General features: G+C 41.4%; 1 protein-coding gene across 1 annotated transcript in view; it reads right to left on the reverse strand.

The window, feature by feature from the left end:
• The window catches only part of LOC122550728 (paraspeckle component 1-like), a 123,363-nt gene that overhangs the window by 37,162 nt on the left and 64,996 nt on the right, over positions 1-21,205 (reverse strand). The window lies entirely within an intron of this gene.

Here is a 21,205-nt window from a genome sequence, read left to right on the forward strand (position 1 = left end):
CCTGGATGTCAAGAGTACTCATCTCATTGATGTTGAAGAAACTTGCCCAGAGAAACCAGACAATAGTCGTTTAACTTCTTGGCCCAACTCCATATTGCCTTTAATCCATAGCCCACAACACCTTTGTTGAACGTTTACAAAGCAAACTTCAAAACAAAAATAAAATCAATAATTAAATTTACCTTTAACTGCCATTTTCAAACAAAAGTCCCAGATGTCCACTACTCTGTGTGAAAGTGCTTATGATACAACCCACTGGTTGTACAAACCGTGCTCTTTCTAGTATCTCATGCCTACGACAAGTCAGAAATGAATTTTTCTAACAAAATACATTACCACAATGAAAAATTGAGGACCAAGTGTAGCCAAAAATCTAACTCTGTTTCTAGTCTATGCTTCCAGCCAATGATTCTAAAAACCTACAGTAAGTTTTTGTCTAGCACCCCTATGTTTCTTGCATAAAATCAATCATTCTTTACATTTCTAAATTCCAGGGAATGTAACCCTAAGTTGTGTACGTCCTTTTGTAACTTAATCTTCTGAGCCTAGACACCATCCTGGAAAATCTAACATGTACTCCAAGGCAATTATCGACTTTCCATTTTGCATTCATTAGATTTGTACAGTTTACTGTTTCATATTGATGTCGCTTTACCTAAATTAAGAATCATAATTGCCTTTAATATTTCTCCCTCTTAACTACATCATGATCATTGCTCAATAAGTCCTCACACATCATTTAGTTACCAAATATTTGCTCATCATTCATACTAAGTTTAACAACAACATGCTGCTTTGTTGGCTAGCATGTGCTGGTCCATTTATCCAACTATATAAAAAGTTAAAGCCTCCATTAAAATTATTACCCCGCATCCACAATCCGTATGACATTTAGTTCTCAGTCCTAACCATCATGTCACATCTTCCAACTTGCACCTGCATTTCATTCCTCTTACACTACGTTGTACCACACTGCCAACTTGTCCTTTCCTAATGTTTCACTCACCTGGTTTAAATTCCTTCACATCTTTTAGCTTTCCCTTTACTTGCACTGCCTAAAATGTCAGATTTGACTTCTATCCTCTTCCCTTTATTTTGAATTACTGCTCATAAATGTATTTTTCACCTGGTTCTAACGTCAGCCTATTTCCACCATTAAAGTTTGTGTGAACACCCTTCTTAACACATTCTGCTTGAACATTCTAGTCTCAAGGGTGAAGTGTTACCGTCTTAGTATTGTCTCTATTGTAACATGAAACAGATCAGCACACTCCATTCCCTTGGTGATTCCGATGCAAATTCACAAATGACTGATAATCCAGAAATCATAAGCAATCCTGTTCTTAATGCAACTTCTAACTCCAGATATTTTTAAAATTGAATTACTGCCTACCCTTCCCTCATGTTATTAGTCCCATCCACTTCATTCTCCATTATATTTTCAAATTAATTTAACCAGTTCCTCAGTCTCCCTAGCATCAATTTTGTTTTGCATTGTGCATGGCAGGATCAGCATTTGCTGCTCACCCCCAATCACCCAAGCAGCTTATACCGAGCTACTTCCTTAAAATACTTTAACCTACCTGGTGCAAACTCAGTATATTCGGGAAAAGAGGCCCAGGATTCTGATTCACCAAGAAAGATGTTGTGGAGCCTGAAAGGGTACTTGCAGGTAGTGTGATTCTTATACTTTCCTTCCAGGTAGAAGAGATTGGCAGTTTGAAAGGTGCTGTCGAAGATTTGCTCAGCTGCTTCTGTGATTCTAGATGGTATAATCTGCAGTATCAGTGATTGAAGGAGTGAACTGGTTTTGATATGTTATAGCAGGGCTCTGTAGGAGATGGGTCTTGAACCCAGACCTTCTGAACCAGAATTAGTGCCATTACCATTACATTACAAGACACTTCAAAAATACTCTAAGCAACGTTTTAAAAAAAAACAAGAGGCGATACAACCGGTCTTATACAGGATTTGAAACAGCGGTCTTGGGCATAATAATTCACTACAGGCTGCTCAGCATGCCTGTAGATCAATGAGTCAACCATTTAAGGTATTGAATAGGGTCCCTATCTTTGTCCTAGATGGTGTCAAGTTTCTTGAGTTTTGTTACAGCTGCATTCACTCAAGTAAATGGATGAGTATTCCAGTGCCTTGAAGATGATTGACAAGCTTCAAGTTACTCGCCATAGAACTTCCAATTCTTTGTGGCCACCGTAGTTAGATAGCTGGTCTCAATCTCAATTCAAATCGATGGTAGCCCCTAGAATGTTGATGGTCAGCAATTCAATGACTAATATCAGTGAATGTCAAAAGGGAATGGTTCTATGCTATATGGAGATAATCACTGCCCAGCACCAATGTGCCATGATGTTACTTTCCACTTATGAACCCAAGCATGAATATTGAGCAGGCCTTACTGCAAGTGGATACAGATTTCTTCAGTATGGAATTGACAAGTGGGGTACTAGTTGAAAGGTGTGGCGCTGCAAAAGGCGCCAAGCGAGGAGCAGGAGAATCAATGTTTCAGGCATAAGCCCTTCATCAGGAACGGTACTAGACACTGTAGAATCAGCAAACATCCTTACTTTACCAATGGCAGTCACTGAGGAAGCAGCTGAAGATGACTGGACTGAGACACTATCTAAAGAACATCTCCAATGATTTACTGGGGCTTAAGCTACTGGCCCCAAGAACTACCATCATAGTTGTGCCAGATATGATTCGATCTAGCAGAGTTCCCCTACCTCACTCACATCCTCCAATTCTCATTCACTTCAATTTTGAAGTCAAGACTGTCATTCTCATCCAACCTAGAGATAGACAAAATAAAATTGAAGTTTGTCAAAATCTGTAATTAGGTCGGCAATCTAATAGGCCTCGCTGAATCCAAACTGAGCAGTGACCATCAGTGGTGGCTCAGTGATGATACTTGACATTTTGCTGTTGGTTGAGAGTTAACCAAATGGGGCAGTTACTGGGAGATGGTTCTGGCTTTTTTTTGTGGACAGAACATACTTGTGCAATGCTTCATTTGTGCTGTGCTGGAACCACCTGTGTCGAGATGTAGATAGTTCCTAATCATATGCTTTCAATCCTTCTGCCAGGATATTATCAGACCCATAGCCTCTGCAGTATTCAGCACTTTTGGCCATTTCTTGAGATATGGAATGAATCAAATTAGCTGAACAGTGGCTCCTGTTATGCAGGGGGTCTTGAGATGGGACAGAATTGGTTCATTCTCTTAACACCTCCGCCTCAGATGGTCAAATATTTCAGCCTGGTTTTCTTGAATACTATAATGGATTTTCCTGTGCTCCAAATGACTGTGCTGCATGGACCAAAAGCTCCAAGATATTTTCTAATCAACGTACTCACGGCTGTCCTGATACATCTCTGGAGCAGGTGTAACTTGAACTCAGGTCTCATTGCTCAAAGATAGGGGTACTACCACTGAAAAAAAAACACACCAGCCTTTTCTTTTGCAATTATATGTTAGGCATACCCATCAATAAGGATGGGAACATATTAAACCCTCTCATTTGGGTTAATTATTAGTTTTCCACCAGCATTCATGACCGATTGTGGCAGAACTCCCAATATTCAATGCAACTAATTAACTATGGATTTCTTAGCCTGTTATACCTTTGGCAAGCATGCATTCCCTTGTAGTAGTTTTATCACGTTGACAATGTTTTTTTAATATAAAAATATACATCTGGTGCTGCTCCTCACACATCACCTGCCCTTTACATGTACCAGGAATGATCCCTTGCTTTGATGGTAATGATAGTGCGGAATATGCATGAGATTACAGATTCTAGCTGAACACTATTCTGCTCATGATTATGCCAGGGCATCTTGAGGATATCCAATGTTGAGCTGCCAATTTAGTTCTGAATGTGTCCGTTTTACACAACTCAATGGAGGATAAGGGCTTTGTCCCCTCACATATTTGTGCATGATCACTCTACTATACTGTTATTCATACATGCTTCTGCAGCAGGTATGATTGGAGATAAGAAAGAGTAGGTTCTTCCATCTGGTTCATTATCTCACCTCAGTTCATAAGTTCTTAAGATATTAGAAGCAGAATTAGGCCACTCAGCCTATCAAATTCAAACCCATTTCTCCAACACCAATCTTTAGGTTACACATTTACTGCTTAATCTTATTGACTCTGTACCAATTAGCTCGTGGCTCAGTTAGTAATCCAGAAATTACTATCTTTTTGGTTGTTTTCAATTTAGATCCTAGCTGTTCATACTCCGTTAGTTTTATCTATGTTATCTACAAGGCTAAACTTCCAGCACTCTGGCAGTGTACTTAGTCATGTTACTACCAAACCACTCATGATGGACACTGAAGACACCACAGAGTACACTCTGCCCCTGTTACCTTAAGTGCGTCTTCCAATTAGTCATCATGGAAGTGTCACAAAGCTGGTTTCTTTTTACTAAAAGCTGTTCCTTTTCAAGGACACTGTGCCCTTGGTAGTTTTTCAGAGGGGTAATAAACTACTCTCTGTGCCGATTAGACTAGCTTGGTACAGAGATTAAAGGGTACTGAGAAGCCTTTTTGTTTATATGTATACAGATGAGACTTCAGGTCACAGTGGTCATGTGTTAGAAGTGACTTGTATAATGAAAGGGGAGCGGTCAGCTCTCTAGCTGAGCAGTTCAGTCCAGAACTTGAGAGAGTTCAACAGTGAGCTGTGTGGAAATTCTCTCCCTCTCTTTCTGTCCTTCAAACTTCAACACGTAAGCATGTGTTCCATTTGCACTGGTTTTTAAAGGGGTTTGCTTATTGGGACTGTTGTGTACATTCGAAACAGCATAACTAAGTCGAGTTTGGGTAGACTGAGTTCTGTAGGGGTTCTTTATTCTCTTCATTTTTCACTGAGCAATCTTGTGAATAAATTGTTTATTTTAAAACCTGGTAGTTTAACCTAGCTACCTCACTCCAGGTAATTTTCACTGTATGCTTCCCAAAACAAAGTTCAACGTTATGGTCTAGGCTGCCCGCTTAAGAATGTTTTGAGTGGTCTGGCCTAGTCCATAACAAATTGGGAGCTCTTTGCAGGATTTTAAACAGTGAGTGGTAGATGCTAGTGTCTTGATTTTGGGTTTGGTTTGGTTTGGTTGGGTAGACAAAGTTTGGGATAGTAATGGCTTTTTCAGTCACCAGAAATGTTCTGGAAGTGGATGTGGTGATTTTGGAAGTCTTGCAAAACGTGAATAAGACCAAGCTGTAGGAGTTAGCAGACAAGCTAGGATTGGATCTACCAGCTTCTGTGAGGAAAGGAGAGATAATTACAGCAGTAGCTCAGCATTTAAACTTGCTGGAGAAACCATCAGAATCTATAGAGATGGCAAGAATTCGATTGCAAATGAAGCAGCTTGAGTTACAGGTGAGAGATAAGGAAAGAGCAGCAGAAATGAAACAGTTTTGAGTTACAATTAAAAGCAGAGAGAAAACAGCATAGAAAGAAAAAGTGCGAGCTTTTGAACTTCAAAAACTGACATTTATAAAGAAAACTTAGCTTAAAAGGCTGGAGATAAAGGCTGAATGTAACCTTAGCGAGGACGTACTGCAAACTCATGTGGAAGAGCAGAGTGTTAAAACAGCAAGCATAGCAGCTGAAATGGCTAATCAATGTGAGTTGGTCCATAAAACTCTGTTTGGCTTCCAGAATCAATTTTAGTCCATGAGGGATAGAAATTGGGGCAAATAGAAATTCTAACGTAGATCCCAGTGAAGGTCATAAAGGATAACTTGCCACAGGATTAAAAAAAGCCTTGTTTGGGGGGGGGGGGCAAGTTAGTTAAGAAGCTCCAGTGTTTTCATTGTAATAAAGGGGGCCACACAAAATCAGCGTTACTGGGCTAAAAAAAAAAAAGATAGATACAGAAAAACCAGACAAGCTTGGAAGATTTGTTGGACTAGTAACAGAAGGGAAGTTAGACATCTGTCTCAGAGCATACATGATCAGTAGTGCTGGAAACGTACAGGTCAGGCAGCATCCGAGGAACAGGAAAACCGACATTTCAGGCAAAAGATGAAGGACCTTTGCCCGATCGTCGGTTTTCCTGCTCCTCGGATGCTGCCTGACCTGCTGTGCTTTTCCAGCACCATTCTAATCCTGACTCTGATCTCCAGTCCTCACTTTCACCAAGATGATCAGAGGTTAATTAAGGAGGAAATGCCAGATCTGCTTAAAAATTATACATGCAAGGGTAAAGATTATTCACAGGCCAGGAGTAACAGGTAAAGAGGTGACAATATTAAGGACATAGGATACTCAGTCTGTAATGCTGAAGGATGAGGAGATATGCACTCCTGAGAGACTATTGCCAGAAAAAGTACTGGTTACAGGAATTCATGTGAGGCAAAAAGTGCTCAACTATGTAAAGTGAGGCTTGAGTCCAGAGAAGACTGGAGAATTTGTGATAGGAGTACTGGGCAGACTGTCAGCTCCAGGAATACAATTGGTCCTTGCAAATGATATAGTTGATTCACCAGTAGGCATGCTCCTTACTCTAGCTGAAAAGCCAGTGGAGACGCAAGCAACTGAAGATATGGAGAATGTTTATCCAGGAACTTTCTCCGATTGTGCCTCTGTGATTTGTGATCATACAACCTGAAGCAGGAGGGATCAAAAGGTACAGATAAAGAAGCTGACATAGCATTATCCGAGACTTTTTTTTGATAAGTGGCACAGAGAAGGAGCAAATAGGTAAACACACAAGTATCAGGTTCCTAGCTCCTTGAAAGTAGAGTTGCAGGTAGATAGGATAGTGAAGGCGATGCTTGGTTTTTCCTTTATTGGTCAGAGTATTGAGTATAATGAGTTGGGAGGTCATGTTGCAGCTGTACAGGACGTTGGTTAGGCCACTTTTGGCATGCAATTCTGGTCTCCCTCCTATCAGAAACTTGAAAGGATTCAGAAAAGATTTACGGGGATGTTGCCAGGGTTGGAGGATTTGAGCTACAGGGAGAGGTTGAAAGGCTAGGGCTGTTTTCCCTGGAAAGCCGGAGGCTGAGGTTTATAAAATCATGACAGGTATGGATAGGGTAAATAGACAAGGTCTTTTCCCTTGGGTGGGAGAGTCCAAACTAGAGGGCATAGTTTAGGGTGAGAGGGAAAAGACATAAGAGACCTAAGGGGCAGCTTTTTCATGCAGAGGGTGGTGCGTGTGTGGAATGAGCTACCAAAGGAAGCAGTGGAGGCTAGTAAAATTGCAACATTTAAAAGGCATCTGGATGGGTAAATGAATAGGAAGGAGTTGGAGGGATATGAGCTGGGTGCTGGTAGGTGGGACTAGATTAGGTTTGGATATCTGGTCAGAATGGATGAGTTGGACTGAAGGGTCTGTTTCTGTGCTGTATATCTTGATGACTCTGCTAAGCTGATTGTTTTATGTTTTCAACTTTCTGCTGTAATTCTGTTATATCACCACATTTATAGAGGAGTGCGAATGCAGCCCTGTGTGTATTACTTAACAAATGATGTCTTAATGAGGAAATGGAGACACCAAACAGATGAGAAATGGGCAGAGATTCATCAAATTGTTTTGCTAGTAGGGTATAGAAAGGAGGTGCTGCGAGTGGCACATGGGCTACCACTTGGAGGTCACGTAGGGGTGAGGAAAACACTGGTTAAATGCAATCACATTTTTACTGGCTTGGACTACACAATACACAAGGATGTAGTTGAATTTTGCCAGATGTGTCATACATGTCAGTTAATCAGAAAACCTGCACCTTTAATATCTATTCCAGCATTTGAGAAACATTTCACAAGAGTCTTGATTGATTGCGTAGGTCCTCTACCTCAAACAAAAAGTGGGATTAAGTATTTATTAATAATAATGGATGCGGCGATCAGATTTGCAGAGGCAATCCCATTACGCAACATCACAGCCAAAAGGGTTGTCGAAGAATTACTTACATTTTTTTTTAAAAAACTGGATAGCGACTACCAATAAAGATCCAGTCAGATCAAGGTTCAAACTTCAAATCCAAACTATTCGAGGTGGTTATGGATAACTTGGGAATAAAGCAATTCAAATCTACTGCGTACCATCCAGAATCGCAGGGAGCGCTAGAGATGGCATCAAATATTAAAAGACCATGTTGAGGGCTTATGGTCAGGATTATCCAGATGACTGGGATAAGGGAGCTCCGTTTGTACTTTTTGCAATCAGAGATTCAGTTCATTTGAATTAATTTTTTGGGCATGAAGTAAGAGGACCTTTAAAATTGACTAAATAGAAATGAATAAGTCAGAATTCAGAGACCACCCATTTGGACTGTGTGTCAAATTTTAGAGAACGATTAAATAGAGCTGGAGTGTTAACTAAACTACATTTAAAAAGTATCACATCATGCAATGGAACAAGAAGCGGATATTAAAAAAAATCACATTCGCAATTTTGCAATTGGGGATAAGGTGCTGGCATTACTTCCAGTAACAGGTGAGCCTTTCAAAGCCAGGTTTAGTGGACCTTATCAAATTGAGAAGAAATTGAGTGAGGTGAACTACTTGATAAGGACTCCAGATAGGAAGAAATCTCAGTGTGTCATGTGAATATGCTCAAAAGGTATTTTGGTAGGGAAGGAAAGAAAGAGGAGATGTTAATGAATACAGCACAGAAGGAAGAACCAAGTTCACAGGATTCTGAATTGGATATGCCTCAAATCAAGTTGAACAATGAGTAAGTTGTCAAAAATTGGGTTAAATTATTGAGTTACCTTCCACAAGGAAATCAAAATGACCTGAAAGGGTTATCACTATCACATGCAGAGATATGCGGAAATAAACTGGGAAGTACTAACCTAATTATGCATGATGTAGATATAGGAGATGCCATTCTGATTAAGCAACATCCTTATGGGCATAACCCTCTAAAGTTGGCACAGGTTCTGAAGGAGATAGAGCCCATGCTCCAAGATGGCATAATTGAAGTGAGTTAGAGTAACTAGAGCTCACCCATAATCATGGTGCAAAAGCAAGATGGTACCCAATGGTTATGTGTGGACTATCGCAAAATCAACGCCATTACAAAGACTGATGCACATCCGATTCCATGGTTGGAGGACTGTCGAAAAAGTGGGGCAAACACCCAAGTTGGACTTGCTCAGAGGCGACTGCAAGTACCTCTGTCAGAGAGAGGAAAGGCGATTTCAACTTTCGTAATGCCAAATGGAACTTTATCAGTTCAAAATCATATCATTTGGTATGAAAAACGCTCCAGCTACTTTTTAAGAGACTGACTAATAAGGTCATTGCCAGATTACCCAACTGTGTGGAGTATAAAGTTTGTGAGCAGATTTGTAGCTCGGGTGCTCGTTGCTGTGGTTCTGTTCGCTGAGCTGGAAATTTTTGTTGCAAACGTTTCGTCCCCTGTCTAGGTGACATCCTCAGTGCTTGGGAGCCTCCTCTGAAGCGCTTCTGTGGTGTTTCCTCCGGCATTTATAGTGGCCTGTCCCTGCCGCTTCCGGTTGTCAGTTTCAGCTGTCCGCTGTAGTGGCCGGTATATTGGGCCCAGGTCGATGTGTTTGTTGAAGTTTGTGGATGAGTGCCATGCTTCTAGGAATTCCCTGGCTGTTCTTTGTTTCGCTTGCCCTATAATGGTAGTGTTGTCCCAGTCAAATTCATGTTGCTTGTCGTCTGAGTGTGTGGCTACTAGGGAAAGCTGGTCGTGTCGTTTCGTGGCTAGTTGATGTTCGTGGATTTGGATCATTAGCTGTCTTCCTGTTTGTCATATATATTGTGTTTTGTGCAGTCCTTGCATGGGATTTTGTACACTACATTAGTTTTGCTCATGCTGGGTATCGGGTCCTTCATTCTGGTGAGTTGTTGTCTGAGTGTGGCTGTTGGTTTGTGTGCTGTTATAAGTCCTAGTGGTCGCAGTAGTCTGGCTGACATGTGTGGAGTATATGGATGAGCTGATGATTTTTAGTTACTCATGGAATGAACATTTACAGCATTTATCAGGCTTGTTCAATTGATTTTGGAAGGCCGACTTGGTGGTAAACTTAGCTAAAAGTGAATTTGCCAAAACCCAAGTCACACTCCTGGGCCATGTTATTGGTCAATAGCCCCATGGAATGTGAGAACGAAAGTAAGTGGAGAATTTCTCACATATTCAACGAAAAAAGCAGTACTATGGTTCCTGGGTCGAGTGGATTTTACTGCACATTTGAGCCGAGCCTTAACTGTGTGGCTCCACTCAGCGAATTGTTAAAAAACGGCAAGAAGTTTCAGTGGACAGCGGACGGTCAAAAGGCATTTGACAGCTTAAAAACCATATTAACCACTGCCCCAGTATTAGCGACGCCTGATTACATGATGCCTTTCAAGATGGCTATCGATGCCAGTGATGCAGAAGGATTTTGAGGGAATGGAAAGACCTATCGGATATTTTTCCAGGAAGCTGAACGTTCATCAACAGAAATATTCAACGGTAGAGAAAAAGACTTTAAGCTTGGTGTTGGCATTACAACATTTCAGTGTTTATATTACCAGCAATTCATCTGAGACAATTGTATACACTGATCATAACCCACTGACATTTGTGGAAAAACTTAAGGTCAAAGATTCCAGACTGTTTAGATGGAGCTTGTTGCAGCTATTCAATTTGACAATTGTGCATGCGACAGGTCGCGAAAATGTGATTGCCGATGTCTCTAATGAAATACAGAGGCGTTTGGTGGCGGGTGCCACAGCTTGAATTTGCATGTAGTTGTGCATGCTTATAGTTAGTATAGCATATATGTGTGTTTTAACTACAAACTGGGTTTTTAAAGGGTTTTAAAAAATGAAGCCATCTTTTGATAGTGATGGTTAATTTCTTTAAAAAGGGGGAGGTGTCATGAAGTTTTTTTTCCCCAAAAGCTGTTCCTTTTCTCAAGGATACTGTCTCCTTGTTTTTTTTCCAGAGGGGTAATAAAACAATCTTGGTGCCGATTAGACTGATTTGGTACAGAGATTAAAAGGTATTTTGTTTATATGTAAACAGATGAAACTTCAGGCCAAAGTGATCATGCTTTAGAAGTGACCTGTATAATGAAAGGAGAGTGGTCAGCTCTCTAGCTGAGCAGTTCAGTCCAGAACTAGTGAGGAGTTCAACAGTGAGCCGTGTGGAAACTCTTTCTCTCTGACCTAACTTCAACCTGTTAACATGTGTTCTATTTGTACTGGTTTTAAAGGGGGTTTGCTAATTGGGACTGTTGTGTATCTTCGGAACAGCATAATTAAATCCAGTTTGGATAGATTGAGTTCTGCTGGGGTTCTTTATTCTCTTCTTTGTGTTTCATTGTGTAATCTTGTGAATAAATTTTTGTCTGTTTTAAAACTTGGTAGTTAACCTAGCTAAAAATGTGTTGCTGGAAAAGCGCAGCAGGTCAGGCAGCATCCAAGGAACAGGAGAATCGACGTTTCAGGCATAAGCCCTTCTTCCTGAAACGTCGATTGTCCTGTTCCTTGGATGCTGCCTGACCTGCTGCGCTTTTCCAGCAACACATTTTCAGCTCTGATCTCCAGCATCTGCAGCCCTCACTTTCTCCTCGAAGAAGTTAACCTAGCTACTTCACTCCAGGTAATTTTCACTGTACACTTCCCAAAACAAAGTGCAACGTTATGGTCTGGGCTGCCTGCTTAAGCAGGTTTTAAGTGGTCTGGCCTAGTCAATAACAGAAGACATGGAGGAGATATTCAATGAATATTTCATGTCATTTTTGTGATGAAGCTATTCCTTTAACAAGGTTATGTTGTCCTTGGGTTTTTTTTCCCCCAGAGAGGTTGTAAAAGACATATACTCCAAAAAGTTTAAGTTGAAGGGGTTTAGGGCCAGTTTGATCATCGCTACCAGATACTGCCTCAGACAAACAAGCTTTCAAGTTTCTGAAAAAAAAACACTTATACAATAAAAAGGGCTAGTTCTCCCAGCTCAGCTTTCCTCTGATTTGGTTTTTAGCAGTAGTGCTGTTAAAGCTGCTGAACACAAAAGCAGGTCCTTGCTCATCTCTCTCTGACTTCTGTCATTTAAGAGCATGTGTTTGATTTTACCTTTTGTGCCAAGGGGTGTTTATGGGGACTGTTGCAAGTATGGGGAACAGCATCATTAAGTTGGGATAATCTGTTGGGTCTTCAGATAGGTTAAGTTGCTCTGTATTCGGTTATCTTTTGTTTGCGTTTCACTTAGTAAATAAATTTTGTTTTCTTCAAACTTAAGGGGTTTGACCAGCAATATCTCTCCTGGAATATCCACTTTAGACCTGCTTAAAACAACTATCAAAGTTAGGGTCTGTGCTACATTCTTGAAATGTTTTGGTCCATAAACAGTTTTTACTGTGGAGAAAGAAATGGAGCCTAGAGAACTCTGGGAAATAAACAGATGTTTTAAAAAGTTCATATTACAGAAAATGGGAGTGCTGGAGATCATAGAAAATATAAAAAGGTGGATAAATCTCCATAACCTGATTTGGTGTATCTTGGGTTATTGGGGAAATGTAAGGTGGTGGTTGCAGGGCCCCTTGCAGAAATATATGTACCATCTATAACTACAGGTAAGGTGCCGGATGACTGAACAAAGGCCAATGTTGCGCCTTCGATGAAGAAGGGATGTAAGGAAAAGCCTGGGATCTTTACATCTGAGAGCCTGACTTTGGTGGCAGTTAAGGTGTTGGAAGGGATTCTGAAAGATCGGGTTTATATGCATTTGGAGAAGCAAGGAATGATTTGGGATAGTCAGCATAGTTTTGAGAGAGAGAAGTAGTGTCTCAAACTTGATTGAGAATTTTTTTTGGGAAAGTAAGCAAAGAGACTGACGAGTAGAGCGGTACATCTTCTTTAGACTAGAGTAAAGCCTTTGACAAGATTCTGAAATGACAAACTAATTGGTAAAGTTAGATCACATAGGATTCAGGGTGATCATACCAATTAGGTACAAAATTAGCTTAATTGCAGGAGATATATGGTGATGGAGAGTTGTTTTTCAAATCAGAGGCCTGCCACCAGCTGTGCTCCACAGGGCTCTGTGCTGGGTACATGTATGCTTGTTATTTATGTAAATTATTTAGATAAGAATATAGAAGGCATGGTTAGTAGGTTTCTGGATGACCCCAAAATTGGTGGCATAGTAGACAGTGAAGGTTATCTAAGATTACAAAGAGATCTTGGTCAAATTGGTCAATGGGTTGAAAAATGGCAGATAGAGTTTAATTTGGATAAATGAGAGACATTGCATTTTTGGTAAAACAAGATCAAGACTTAGGCCATTAAAAGCAGGGCCTTCGGAGTGTGTGGAACAGAGACTCGGAGTACAGGTACATAATTCTTTGAAGTGGTGTAACATTTAGACATTTAACATGCTTGCCTTCATGGTTCAGACATCTGAGTGTAGGGGTTGGGATGTTATGTTGAAATTGCACACAACACTGGTAAGGCCTCTTCTGGAGTACAGTGTCCAGTTCTGGTCACCCAGTTATAGGAAGGATATCATTAAGCTGAATAGAGTTCAGAAAAGATTTACCAGGATACTGGCAGGAACGCAGGGGTTAAATTATAAAAAGGACAGGCTGGATAGGCTGGGATTCTGGATTAGTGGTGCTGGAAGAGCACAGCAGTTCAGGCAGCATCTGAGGAGCAGTAAAATCGACGTTTCGGGAAAAAGCCCTTCATCAGGAATACAGGCAGAGAGCCTGAAGCGTGGAGAGATAAGTGAGAGGAAGGTGGGGGTGGAGAGAAAGTAGCATAGAGTACAATAGGTGAGTGGGGGCGGGTATGAAGGTGATAGGTCGGCGGGGGAGGGTGGAGTGAATAGGTAGAAAAGAAGATAGGCAGGTAGGACAAGTCATGGGGACAGTGCTGAGCTGGAAGTTGGGAACCGCGGTGAGATGGGGGAAAGGGGAAATGAGGAAACTGTTGAAGTCCACATTGATGCCCTGGAGTTGAAGTGTTCCGAGGGGGAAGATGAGGCGTTCTTCCTCCGGCGCCTGGTGGTGAGGGAGCTGTAGTGGAGGCGGCCCAGGACCTCCATGTCCTTGGCAGAGTGGGAGGGAGAGTTGAAATGTTGGGCCACAGGGCGGTGTGATTGATTGGTGCGGGTGTCCCGGAGATGTTCCCTAAAATGTTCTGCTAGGAGGCGTCCAGTCTCCCCAATGTAGAGGAGACCGCATCAGGAGCAACAGATACAATAAATGATATTGGTGGAAGTGCAGGTAAAACTTTGATGGATGTGGAAGGCTCCTTTAGGGCCTTGGATGGAGGTGAGGGAGGTGGTGTGGGCGCAGGTTTTGCAATTCCTGTGGTGGCAGGAGAAGGTGCCAGGATGGGAGGGTGGGTTGAAGGGGGGCGTGGACCTGACCAGGTAGTCACGGAGGAAACGGTCTTTGCGGAAGGCGGAAAAAGGGTGGGGAGGGAAATCTATCCCTGGTGGTGGGGTCTGTTTGGAGGTGGCGGAAATGTCGGCGGATGATTTGGTTTATGCAAAGGTTGGTAGGGTGGAAGGTGAGCACCAGGGGCGTTCTGTCTTTGTTATGGTTGGAGGGGTGGGGTCTGAGGGCAGAGGTGCGGGATGTGGACGAGATGCGTTGGAGGGCATCCTTAACCACGTGGGAAGGGAAATTGCGGTCTCTAAAGAAGGAGGCCATCTGGTGTGTTCTGTGGTGGAACTGGTCCTCCTGGGAGCAGATACGGCGGAGGAGGAGGAATTGGGAATACGGGATGGCATTATTGCAGGAGATGGGGTGAGAAGAGGTGTAATCCAGGTAGCTGTGGGAGTCAGTGGGTTTGTAAAAATGTCGGTATCAAGTTGGTCGTCATTAATGAAGGTGGAGAGGTTTAGGAAGGGGAGGGAGGTGTCAGAGATGGTCCAGGTAAATTTAAGGTCAGGGGTGGAATGTGTTGGTGAAGTTGATGAATTGCTCAACCTCCTCGCAAGAGCACAAGGTGGTGCCAATGCAGTCATCAATGTAGCGGAGGAAGAGGTGGGGAGTGGTGCTGGTGTAATTATGGAAAATCAACTGTTCTATGTAGCCAACAAAGAGATAGGCATAGCTGGGGCCCATAGGGTGCCCATGGCTACCCCTTTGGTCGGGAGGATTTGAAGGAGAAATTGTTAAGGGTGAGGACCAGTTCGGCCAAACGAATGAGAGTGTCGGTGAAAGGGTACTGTTGGGGAAGTCGGGAGAGGAAGAAACGGAAGGCTTGGAGGCCCTGATCATGGCGGATGGAGGTGTAGAGGGATTGGATATCCATGGTGAAGATGAGGTGTTGGGGGCCAGGGAAACGGAAGTCTTGGAGGTGGTGGAGGGCGTGGGTGGTGTCTCGAACTATGTGGGGAGTTCTTGGACTAAGGGGGATAGGACAGTGTCGAGGTAGGTAGAAATGAGTTCAGTGGGGCAGGAGCATGCTGAGACAATGGGTTGGCCAGGGTGGTCAGGCTTGTGGATCTTGGGAAGGATGTAGAACAGGGCAGTGCGGGGTTCCCGGACTATGGGGTTGGAAGCTGTGGGTGGGAGATCTCCTGAGGTGATGAGGTTCTGTATGGTCTGGGAGATGATGGTTTGGTGATGGGAGGTGGGGTCATGGTCAAGGGGGCGGTAGGAAGAGGTGTCCTCGAGTTGGTGTTTGGCTTCAGCGATTTAGAGGTCAGTGTGCCCGACCACCACTGCGCCCCCTTTATCTGCTGGCTTGATGGCGAGGTCGGGATTGGAGGGCTGCGCGTTGTGAGGGCAAGAGGTTAGAGTGGGAGAGGGAAGTAGACAGGTTGAGGCGGTTAATGTCCCGGCGGCAGTTGGAAATGAGGTCGAGGGTGGGTAACAGGCCAGCGCGGGGTGTCCAGGTGGATGCAGTGTGTTGGAGGTGGGTGAAGGGATCCTCGGAAGGTGGGCGGTAGTCCTGACTGTGAAAGTAAGCTCGGAGGCGGAGGAAGAAGTGTTCAACGTCACGGTGTGTATTAAATTCATTGATGCATGGACGGAGGGGGATGAAGGTAAGTCCTTTGCCGAGAACTGATCGTTCGTCCCCAGTGAGGGGAAGGTCTGGAGGGATGGTGAAAACTCGGCAGGGCTGGGAGCTGGGATCTGGCGTGGGTGTGGAGCTGGGACTTTTGTCACTAGAGTGTAGGAGGTTAAGAAGTGACCTTATAGAGGTTTAAGGTCATGAGGGGTACAGATAAGGTGAATGACAGGTGTCTTTTCCCTAAGGTGAGGGATTTCAAGATTGGGGGCATATTTTTTTTAAGGAGAAAGGAGAAAGATTTTTAAAAAAAGCAGCAGGGCAGTTCTTATATATATAGACTGCTCATGTGTGGAATGAACTTGCAAAGGATGCAGGTACAGTTACAATGTTTAAAAGACATTTGGATAAGTATATGAATAAGAAATGTTCGGAGGGATATGGGCCAAGCGCTGGCAGGTGGGACTAATTTAATTTGGGAACATGGTCAGTTCCCCAACGTCATCCCAAGAAGTTGGCAAAAAGATTGTCACCAAGCCAGCAGATTGTATGAACTATTTTCATTTCTTGTCCTTAGGTCAAGGCTAAGTGGTCTTGACTTTTGACTTGTCTGCAAGCAGCTGCAACCAAGTGGTTAGAGTCACATGCAGGCCAGACCATGTATGGATGGCAAATTTCCTAGACATGGCGTTTTTATGACAACTGATGACAGCTCCAATTATTCAGAATAGATATGAATGACATTGATGCAGGAACTCAAGGTGTGATCACCAAGTTTGAGGATGACAAAAACAATTTTAATGAGTGGGCAAAAACTTGGTAGATAAAGTGTGGGAACATGAAGTAATGTACTCTGCCAAGAACAATAAAACAGTTGAATATTATTTAAATGAAGACAGACTGCAAAAGCTACCACACAGGTGGATTTGGGGGGTATTCATGCATGAATCACAATAAGCTAGCTTCTAAGTTGAGTAGGTAACAGGGAAGGCAAATGGTTGGTTTATATTTCAACGGGTATGGAATATTAAAATAGGCAAACTATACAAGGTAATTGGTAGATCATATCTAGAATACTCTGAACAGTTTTGGGCCTCTTATTAAGGAAAGATACACTAACACAGTGGCAGTCCAGAGAAGGCTCACCAGGTTGATCTTGAGAAGGTTGGTCTTGTGCTCATTAAGAGTTTAGAATGACAGCTGACTTTATTGAAAGATAAATACGTGACTCTTGCAACATCCTCTAAATAAGTCAGACATAAGTAGAATCTGTGGATTATAAAAAAAAAACTACAAGAGCTGTTGATTCTTGGTCATCAAGTAATTCAAGGTGGAGGTAGACAGATCTTTAAATCAGTAAAGGAATCAAGGTTTACAAGGATAAGGCAGAAAAGTGTAGTTGAGAATCAGATCAGCAATGGTCTCATTAAATGGCAGAATAGATACAATGGCCAAATGGCCTACTCCAGCTCCTATATTTTATGGTTTGCTGATAATTATACACCATCCCAAGTGCTCTAGTGGTGCACTGATAGTGCCCCCACAGCTTGACCAGAAGCCCAAAGTTCAAGTTCCACTTGCTCAAGAGCAGCATTGAACAGGTTGATTAAAATATCTACTGAAAGAACACGTAAAATACTGATTGGCAAGAGAAGAGGCTCAGTGGCCAAGTTTTTTTTTTAACAATTCCTCCAATTTTACCAGCAACAGAATCTGTGGATTTTTGTTGTTAGGACAATCCTACGTATAATTGCCTAAAGTTCTAGGATTATCTGCAACTGAAGAAAAAAATCCCAAATTTCAGATACATATATCCAATTATATTAAGATGGGTGGCTGCTAGTCAAGAAGTACGACCAGATGGCTGAGACTTCTACAGAAGACAAGTTTTACTCGTTAAGTACACCTTGTATGATTCTTGCTAGTTCCAGCCAATTACATTACCCATTGTTATAATCGATTGATATTAGCTAACCGTTCTAATATGGTCAAAAACATCAAACTATTTGAACTAATATCACCAACTGTCACGCTGTTCAAAATTCAATTACTGAGAATTTAAATTGACTCCATTGTTTACTTGAAACGAAAAGCAAAAACATTACATATGCAGAGGCAGATAAACAAGATTATAACAGAGAAAAACACAGGTCCCAAGATGGCAGTTAACTTAAAATGATACCACTTTAAAAAAACCATAATCAATGACTAATACTAAAGAGCATCTCAACTCTATCGAAAACATGGAAACACTGTTGGCCTGCATATTGCTCTTCAATGTTCTATTGTACAAGCTTAGATCACCCTTTACCATTAACTTCAAAGGCAAATCAGAATTAACTACAGCCACAAATCAAGATAAGCAAGTCACAGTAGAAGATAACTGGCATATCTGACCATCCAGCTGCACAACTATCAAAAGATTTGATTGCTGGTTCAAAGACGACATTATAATTATTTCCACTAAAGGATGGATTTAGAAAAACTCCTATACAAATAAATAGGCAAAAGTGAGTACCGCAGATGCTGGAAATTAGTGTCAAAGAGTGTGGTGCTGGAAAAGCACAGCAGGTCAGTCAGGACCCACGGAGCAGGAAAATAGACGTTTTGGGCAAAAGCCCTTCATCAGGAAATCAAACAGGTTTTTGCCTGAAAAGTCTATTTTCCTGCTCCTGAGATGCTGCCTGAACTGCTGTGCTTTTCCAGCACCACATTCTTAACTATACAAATAACTGCCCAGCAGACTGCAAAACATTAATCTAAATTAGAGCGGTAAGTTAAACCTGCCAGTCATGAATTTCAATCTTTTACCAAATGAAATCCGATGCATTCTTCAAATGTACTTCCTAAGTTAAGCAATTTTTTGGGGGGTACTACAGCCTAAGTAGTTCAAATACACCAAGATTTTAAAAAGCTAACTGGTACCATGTATGGACATAGTTACCAGTGCTGTTACAGTGTGCAAACATTAGATAATATGAATATAATTTTATACTTTAAATGCATCAAGTTGTATGGGGAGAAAGTGGGTATATGGCAGAGAGGAGAGCCATGATCATAGCAAATGGCAGAGCAGGTTTTAAGGGCTGTGGCACACCTCTGCTCCTAGTTTCTATGCTATAACTTCAAATTGAAGTCTCCCACCATTGTTACAACCCTGATGTGACACAAACATGAAGGACCTGACAACTGACATACTGGAAGATGAACAATACAGTGCAACTCAGTAAACTTAAATCAAATTCAAGGAGGGCAAAGGGAAGCAACGTAGGGAAAATGAAACACTGGTAACCGGTATTGATTTGTGTTGTCATGAGGTACATTTGGCAATTAATGGTAGATCTATTCACCACCTAGTTATAAACAAATTCCTAATAACCATTAGGAATTCTATTGGATCATCCAATTACCAACTGAAAAACATAAACAATGCCTATCTCAATGACCGTGAAGCTCTTTAAAGGTTAGAGATGAAGTGTTTAAAAAAGTTATTATTTGCAGGAAGAATATCCCAGTTTATGGAAACCAGACAGTTTACAATCACACTCAATTACTTCAGCAAAATGAAAGTGATGCAGCCAATTTAACTTCAATCACAAAAAGATATTGAGTATACTATCAAATGACAAAGAACTGGTTCCATAGCAACACAGAAACATAATAGGATTGTTTGGAGTTGAATCACTGATAGGCTTCTACAACATTGGTACCAAACATTGTACAAAGAACACTTATTAAAGTAGTTTACTCAGAATTGTAAGCCTAATGCAACTACAAATTATGTTGAACCATATATCCAATCACAACCCATAGAAAGCTACTGAGGCTGAAAAAGTTTATTATACATGTAACCAGTTTAGTTAATACATACAAAAAGTTTTGCACTAACCCCACTGTATACAAATATAATACATTTGTCACTGTTGAACACTTACTGAAATTTATACATTCCAAATTACAAACTTAACATCCAAGGGATCAGGCTTTTAAAAGCAAAGTCCTCTAATCAGTTTGCTTCATGAAGTAAAAATCAGCCTGTGCGCCAACATTTTTTTAAAGTAAGGACTTAACAGTTACATTTTAGCTGTTATGAATAGATCATAACAGATGTGTTTAACCATTTAATCTCCTGGCTACTGCTTCCATTCTCAAATTATGAGTTTGTAGAATTCTAGCACTACACAAATATTGTTATGTATCTAAACCTCCATGTAAATCGGAAATGGGTTATCAGGCTTTCAGATAAAAGTCATCTGGTTATCCAAGTAACTACACAGAAATCAAATAAAATTGCACAAATCAGCACTTACTCAGGTATTGCAATTGTGAATATCTACCAAGAAATATAACCTATCAATAATGTTATTGAGCTTTCCATCAAAAATAGCCTGTTCACCTAAACAGCTAACGATTAAAACAGAAAAATAGCTTAGGTCTAAAATCCATGTGAAATGGTTCATTAATTTTTTTGGTAAGACAAGCACTGACAAAAAGATCTAAGACTGCAGACATGTACAGGTCTTTTTGCAATTAAGTCAGAAATCAAAGACATTAGTCCTTCACAAGATGTTCAAGGAGAAGCTAATTAGAAACAAAAACAACTGAGGAATTAAACATATCATTTGATTAATTTTTCCACTTAAAGTTGTCGTAATACAAGAATGTTGTAGATGTATGCACCTTAAATTGCACAACTTCCAAGGCTTTCATCAAGATTAATTAATTTTCTACACACTCCAATTTCCCAAAAAGTGTTTGTAAAACTGGGGAAAGTATTATGCAAGCCACTGCCTTATACATGCATTTGGTTGTACATTCATCTCTAGCCAAGTTGCCATAATTGGAGTTTGACTAATCCCAATCCAATTAACAAAAACTTAAATTGCATAAAGGCAATTACGTTGGAATCGGACTTCACTAATAGTGAAACTACTGGAAAGAATCATACAATATATGGTATGCACTTGTAGAATTCATTCAGAACAATTAGTTTGGTATATATAGAACTTTGCTGAAAATGTGTTGCTGGAAAAGCGCAGCAGGTCAGGCAGCATCCAAGGAGCAGGGGAAATCGACGTTTCGGGGATGAGCCCTTCTTCAGGAATGAGGAAAGTGTGTCCAGCAGGCTAAGATAAAAGGTAGGGAGGAGGGACTTGGGGGAGGGGCTTTAGAAATGCAATAGGTGGAAGGAGGTCAAGGTGAGGGTGATAGGCCGGAGTGGGGGGTGGAGGGGTCAGGAAG

The sequence above is a fragment of the Chiloscyllium plagiosum genome, unplaced genomic scaffold (assembly GCF_037043375.1).
Source record: "Chiloscyllium plagiosum isolate Xiang-an unplaced genomic scaffold, Cpla_swu_hap1 HiC_scaffold_6, whole genome shotgun sequence".
Classification (NCBI taxonomy): Eukaryota; Metazoa; Chordata; class Chondrichthyes; order Orectolobiformes; family Hemiscylliidae; genus Chiloscyllium; species Chiloscyllium plagiosum.